The sequence below is a fragment of the Rhinolophus sinicus genome, chromosome 5 (genome assembly GCF_057876585.1).
Source record: "Rhinolophus sinicus isolate RSI-liver-muscle chromosome 5, RSI-T2T, whole genome shotgun sequence".
In the NCBI taxonomy this organism is placed as follows: Eukaryota; Metazoa; Chordata; class Mammalia; order Chiroptera; family Rhinolophidae; genus Rhinolophus; species Rhinolophus sinicus.
In genome coordinates, this window is record NC_142505.1 from 60,754,603 (window position 1) to 60,762,652 (window position 8,050).

An 8,050-nucleotide genomic window follows, 5' to 3' on the forward strand; every position below is an offset into this window, starting at 1 on the left:
AAACCCAACCATATGCTGTCTCCAAGAGACACATCTCAGCTACAAGGACAAGCATAGACTCAAAGTGAAAGGGTGGAAATTGACACTCCAAGCAAATGGTACCCAGAGAAAATCAGGTGTAGCCATAATGATATGAGATGAAACAGACTTCAAGGTGAAAAAGATAACAAGAGACAAAGATGGACATTTCATAATGGTGAAGGGGACTGTACAACAAGAAGACATAACAGTCATCAATATTTATGCCCCCAATCAGGGAGCACCGAAATACACCAAGCAACTACTAACAGAACTAAAGGGAGAAATTGACCAAAACACAATTATACTAGGGGACTTAAATACATCATTGACAGCTATGGATAGATCATCCAAACAGAAAATAAATAACGAAATAGTAGCCCTAAATGACACATTAGATAAAATGGACATAATTGACATTTATAGAGCACTTCATCCTAAAACATCAGACTACACATTCTTTTCTAGTGTACATGGAACATTCTCAAGGATAGACCCTATACTGGGACATAAAATCAGTCTCAACAAATTTAAGAAGATTGAAATCATACCATGCATATTCTCTGATCACAAGGCTTTGAAATTGGATATCAACTGTAAAAAGAAAGCGGGGAAAAACACAAATACATGGAGACTAAACAACATACTTTTAAAGAAGGACTGGGTCAAAGAAGAAATTAGAGGAGAGATCAAAAGATACATTGAAACAAATGACAATGAAAATACATCCTACCAAAATTTTTGGGATGCAGCGAAAGCAGTTTTAAGAGGGAAATTTATCTCATTACAGGCCTATCTCAAGAAACAAGAAAACTCCCAAATAAATAACCTCATGTTACACCTTAAAGAACTAGAAAAAGAAGAACAAGTAAAACCCAAGGTCAGCAGAAGAAAGGAAATAACAAAAATTAGAGCAGAACTAAATGAAATAGAGAACAAAAAGACAATAGAAAAAAATAATATGACAAAGAGCTGGTTCTTTGAAAAGATTAACAAAATTGACAAACCCTTGGCTAGACTTACTAAGATAAAAAGAGATAAGACACTGATTAACAAAATCAGAAACGTAAAAGGGGAAGTTATCACGGACACCACAGAAATACAAAGGATCATCCAAGAATACTATGAAGGACTATATGCCACCAAATTCAACAACCTAGAAGAAATGGACAAGTTCTTAGAAACATGTAGCCTTCCAAGGCTGAACCATGAAGAACTGGAAAATCTAAACAGACCGATCACCAGTAACGAAATTGAATCAGTCATCCAAAACCTTCCCAAAAGCAAAAGTCCGGGACCAGATGGCTTCACTAGTGAATTCTACCAAACCTTCAAAGAGGATCTAATACCAATTCTGCACAAACTCTTCCAAAAAATTGAAGAAGAGACAGTACTCCCTAACTCATTTTATGAGGCCAACATTACCCTGATACCAAAACCTGGTAAGGACAGCACAAAAAAAGAAAACTACAGACCTATATCTCTGATGAATACCGATGCAAAAATCCTAAATAAAATTCTAGCAAATCGAATACAACAATGCATTAAAAAGATTATTCATCACGACCAAGTGGGGTTCATCCCCGGGGCACAAGGATGGTTCAACATACGCAAATCCATCAATGTGATACATCACGTAAACAAAATAAAGGACAAAAATCATATGATTATATCAATTGATGCAGAAAAAGCATTTGACAAGATACAACATCCATTTATGATTAAAACACTTAATAAAATGGGTATAGAAGGAAAATACCTTAACATAATAAAGGCCATATATGACAAGCCCTCTGCTAATCTCATAATTAATGGAGAAAAACTGAAGCCCTTTGCTCTACGTTCAGGAACACGACAGGGATGTCCCCTATCACCTCTGCTTTTCAACATAGTGTTGGAAGTCCTTGCCAGAGCAATCAGGCAAGAGAAAGAAATAAAAGGCATCCAAATTGGGAATGAAGAAGTTAAATTATCACTCTTTGCAGACGACATGATGCTATATATAGAAAACCCTAAAGACTCCACCAAAAAGCTATTAGAAACAATCAACGAATACAGTAAAGTTGCCGGCTACAAAATCAACGCACAAAAGTCCATTGCATTCCTATATACTAACAATGAAATCTCAGAAAAAGAAATACAAAAAACAATTCCTTTTGCAATTGCAGCAAAAAGAATAAAATACCTAGGAATAAACTTAACCAAGGATGTGAAAGACCTATATGCTGAAAACTATAAGACTTTTTTGAAAGAAATTGAAGAAGACACAAAGAAATGGAAAGACATTCCGTGCTCATGGATTGGAAGAATCAACATAGTTAAAATGGCCATATTACCCAAAGCAATATACAGATTCAATGCAATCCCCATCAAAATCCCAATGGCATATTTTAAAGAAATAGAACAAAAAATCATCAGATTTGTTTGGAACCACAAAAGACCCCGAATAGCCAAAGCAATCTTAAGGAAAAAGAACAATAATGGAGGTATCACACTTCCTGACTTTGGCTTGTACTACAGGGCTACAATAATCAAAACAGCATGGTATTGGCAGAAAAACAGACACATAGACCAATGGAATAGAATTGAGAACCCAGAAATAAAACCACATAAATATGGACAGATAATTTTTGACAAAGAAGCTAAAAACATACAATGGAGCAAAGACAGCCTCTTCAATAAATGGTGCTGGGAGAATTGGATAGCCACATGCAAAAGAATGAAACTGGACTGCTATTTGTCACCATGTACCAAAGTTAATTCAAAATGGATCAAAGACTTAAGCATAAGACCTGACACAATAAACTGCATAGAAGAAAACATAGGTACTAAACTTATGGACCTTGGGTTCAAAGAGCATTTTATGAACTTGACTCCAAAGGCAATGGAAGTAAAAGCTAAAATAAACGAATGGGACTATATGAAACTTAAAAGCTTCTGCACAGCAAAAGAAACCATTGACAAAATAAAGAGGCCACCAACTGAATGGGAGAAGATTTTTGCAAACAGCGCCTCTGATAAGGGGCTAGTGTCCAGAATATACAAGGAACTCATGCAACTCAACAACAAAAAAACAAACAACCCAATTGAAAAATGGGCAGAGGACTTGAAGAGACATTTCTCCAAAGAGGACATACAAATGGCAAATAGACATATGAAACAATGCTCAACATCACTAATCATCAGAGAAATGCAAATCAAAACCACAATGAGATATCACCTCACCCCAGTCAGAATGGCTATCATCAACAAGACAAACAATAACAAATGTTGGAGAGGCTGTGGAGAAAAAGGAACCCTCATACACTGTTGGTGGGAATGCAGACTGGTGCAGCCGTTATGGAAGGCAGTGTGGAGGTTTCTCAAAGAATTACGAATAGAATTGCCATATGACCCAGCAATCCCTCTTCTGGGTATCTACCCCAAAAATCTGAAAACATTTATACATAAAGACACGTGTGCTCCAATGTTCATTGCAGCTTTGTTTACGGTGGCCAAGACATGGAAACAACCAAAATGTCCTTCGATAGATGAATGGATAAAGAAGTTGTGGTATATATACACAATGGAATACTATTCGGCAGTAAGAAAAGATGATATAGGAACATTTGTGACAACATGGATGGATTGAGAGAGTAATGCTGAGCGAAACAAGTCAGACAGAAAAAGCAGAGAACCATGTGATTTCACTGATATGTGGTATATAAACCAAGAACAACAAAAGAACAAGACAAACAAATGAGAAACAGAAACTCATAGACACAGACAATAGTTTAGTGGTTGCCAGAGGGTAACGGGGGCGGGGGGTGGGGGGTGGGAGATGAGGGTAAGGGGGATCGAATATATGGTGATGGAAAGAGAACTGACTTTGGGTGGTGAACACACAATGGGATTTATAGATGATGTAATACAGAATTGTACACCTGAAATCTATGTAATTTTACTAACAATTGTCACCCCAATAAATTTAATTAAAAAAAAAAAAAAAGAAATCTTACTAAGTATAAAATCAGCACATTTAAGATACGAAGTCTGACAATTAAGTTCACGAACTCATCCTAGAAAAAGTGCTCATTGATGAATATCACTAAGGTCATCTTTGAAGTACTCCCCTTGGGAAGCTACGCACTGACGCTAGAGCCTAGTCCACCCTTCAAAGCAATTTTGGAACTCTTTTTCTGGAATGGCCATCAGAGCTGTTTTTGTATTATCCTTGATGTCCTGAATGTCATCAAAATGTCTTCCTTTCAATATTTCCTTTATCTTTGGGTAAAGAAAGAAGTCACTGGTGGCCAGATCAGGTGAGTATGTAGGGTGTTCCAATACAGTTATTTGTTTACTGGCTAAAAATTCCCTTTGCTTTTGTTCATTGCTGAGCTCCTTTGGGACCATTTCTGCACACACCTTTCTCATGCCAAGATTTTTAGTTAAGATTATCCTGTTTCTCTATCAATGTTTACTTGGTCTGCTATGCTTCTCACAGTCAGCCAATGATTTTGATGCACACTTTGGTGAATTTTTGCAATATTTTTATCAGTTCTGCTCATTATTGGCCTTCCTGACCTCTCTTCATCAGTGATGCATTTTCTTCCCTCAGAAAAACATTTAATCCATTTGCACACTGCCGTTTTCTTCATGGCATTACCCCCATAAACTTGGACTAGCATGCCCCTGATTTCACTTCCACTCTTGCCAAGTTTAACAAGAAATTAAATGTTTGTTTGTTGCTCTAATTCAAGCTCTGACATTCTCACGACAGCACACAGAAACACGCAACAACAATAATGAACACCACTCAGCAAGACACCGCCACACGTTGACATGAACACAGCTGTGAGACCCTGATACACCAGGGTTATGAAACCTTATTGAGTTCTTTGTACAGTGCTGCCGATGTAAGCGCATGGTGGCAAGGTCGCAAACTTAATTGTCATACCTCATAATTTAAGGATGACAATTTTAAATTTTATCAGGTTTATGAGAATTACTCAAATGCTTAGAATAGTTTGTCATAAAATTGAGAACACTCAAAAAAATGGAATCTATTAAATTTGTAGGCTGAATATTTAAAGGAATTTCACTAAGTTTGCAAATAGATTGAAAGATGAATCAAAAGCCCCTCAAAAGTGATTTTCTTAAATTGGATAGATTTATAAATAGAATAAGATCTATAAGTTTAAAAAGTAAGTTGTAAAATTTTTAACTTAATCAGTTATTCACCTATAAACCAATTGAAATCTCTGAAAAATCCTCCCATATGGTATGAATTTCTTGCCAGGTTTTTCTAGTGTTTCATTTTCCATCACTCCTCCAAGGCCTGTCAAGTTCCAATGAGTAGTTCTAAGTACATCTGGGTTATCCACTCCTTAAGTAGAGGGTCTGTCTTTATTTAATCTGTTTTTCCCCAGCAGCTGCCATGTTGCCAGGGAAGAGCAGATGTTAGATAAACATGCGTTTGAATTAAACCGAATTAGCTACATTTTACAAGCTCTATTTTAAAATGGCGTGTGCTACTAGTGATCCCAGAAGGGGTTTTGTGTTCATGTCACACTTTCAAATACTAGAATTTTAGACATTATGCTTCAAAGGATGAAAAGACAGAAGAACCTGAAACTCACCAGCCATATTTGCAGCTTGAGCACTGACGTGATGACAGCTGTGAGCAGCCTTTTGTCCTCTCCAGCGCTCTCTGGTGGTTGGGAAGAACTACTGACTGCCAGGAACATGCTTTCTGTCTACTCAAGAGGCAACGTTCTGCTCTGTTCCCTTTAACCAATCATGCTTCCAAGGAGCTGGCTTGTCCTTACACTAGGCTGCTTCCTAAACAGCAAATGCCTCAACAGAGATCCACATACTGTTCAACGTTCATCTCCAGAACACAGTGCAACATTATTTCAAGTATTAGAATTGTAGACACCACACTTCAGTGGAACATGAAACACATCATTAATACTTCACAACTCATACTGTAGAAAAAATAGTTTCTATGTATTGAACAAAACTGGGAGGGGCATATCCATGAAATATATACTAGCTGAGTTCACTAACTATTGCAATAGTAGGCCTAAAACTAAAATTAGCATTTACTCTGGAGAGACACTACAATATAAATCAAATGAGGAGATTTTTAAATGTTATTTAAATAGACCAGTTTAAAAACGAACTTTTACGTGGGTCTATATTGATCACATTTTCTTTTCTTTTACAATTTAATATTTTCCCAAAATAGAATATTGTTTATAAGAACTTACATACATTTTAAGTCTTATAGAAAATGTGCAAATTAATCCAAGATCCCTAACAAGGGACTGTATAAATAAATTTATTTTATTTTATTTTTGCTGTGGTTTGTGGAATATCTTTTTAAATTGAATGCATTCATCTAATAAGTAAACTCTTCTTAGTTTCACTGGATGTTACTAATTAGATTTTCTCCTACTGCTGATAATACTGTCTGCAGCCTTCACCTCTCCTGCTGCCTGCCTTTTGTCTTGTGGGTGGTTTGTATATTGGGGAAGGCAGTAAATTAACAAGAAGGCACTTGGGATTAGGTCCCTAGGAAACAGCCCCTGCCTTGTGCACTGTGCGAGTCCAGGAAGGTGCTATTCCCATTGTAGTCCTACAATCTGTCCAATTGCATAGGGTGATCTTTCAGCTTTTAAATTTTACTCTCCAAGGTATGGGGTACACTATAGAGGCAATACAGTCAAGAACCAAGTTTTCCAAATGGGTTTGTCTCTAAAATTCTTTCAAATTATCCATGACTATAAGCAGCACAATTATATTGAATTTGGGTCTTTACAGCTTTAACACAAAGAGTAGTGGCTTTGGACACAGAAGATCAGAGTCTGAAGACTGATCATCCAAATAACAGGTTTGTGTTCTTGGTCATGTTCTTACCTTCCCTGAGATACAATGTGCTCATCTTACAACAGGGATGACGGATTCACAGAGCTGCTGGGAGGATTAGTTAAGGCAGCAGAGGTCACATGCCTGGCACACAGTAAGCTCTGAATCGATGTGGCTCCCGTGAAGTGAGAGTAATGCATCCTAAAGCCCATTACATTTGGACCACAGAGCTGTGCTGGCCAATATGGCAGCTAGCAGCAATGTGTGGCCATTTATTAATCGAAATAGACTAAACTTCTGTTCTCAGTACTCAATAGTCACATGTAGCTAGTGGCCACATATTGGCCAGTACCAACATTTACCATTGCTGTTATCACAGAAAGTTTTACTGGGCACTTGCAGAGTAGCACACACATGTTATCTGAACTGCTTTGCATGCAGGATTTTAACGGACTTGCTTTTCTACCATGTCAGTGTCCTAAAACAAGCATCAGATTTAGAAGCTATTAAATCCTAACCCTCCCACTTAGCAACGTTCACTTATTAGCGTTGATTAACCTATTGTGTTTATCCAGACTCCTGTAGTGACAAAAACCCACCTCAAGCTTAAGGAAAAAAAAGGGGGCGGGGGAGGGATTATTTGGTTCTTGTGGTTATAAAAGACAGAGGTTTCTGGTTATAGTTAAGGCTGCATCCAGAGACTGAAAACCATCGGAACCTGGACACTGAATCTCAGACCAGCTTGTCTCTGTGATGGTTTCATTCTCAAGGCAGGCCATTTCCGCAAGGTGCCAAAATCGCTGCTGGCCCTCTATTCTCAAGTTCAGCATCCCAGAAAGGAAAGGAGAGGGGGATGAGGAATGAAAGACAGAAGGAAAGGGAGCAAAAGAAAGAATAAGAGTGGGAGGAAGAAAAATAGAAAGGAAGGAAGCTTCTCTCTCGTGGTAATTCCAAGAAACGTCCCAGAATTGAGAAGACAGAAGTGATAGAATTACACAGGAATCAGGAGTTCAGAAGCCAAACTTAACCACTATCTAACAGTAGCAGAGCAACTTTATCTCACCTGTTATTTCCTCAATCGTAAAATGGAACAGTGCCTTTGCAGCATGTTGGGGGGATCGATCAGATGCACTTAAATCACTTTTTCCCTTGTGTTCTTATCTTCCCAGAACCCCAAGATTAA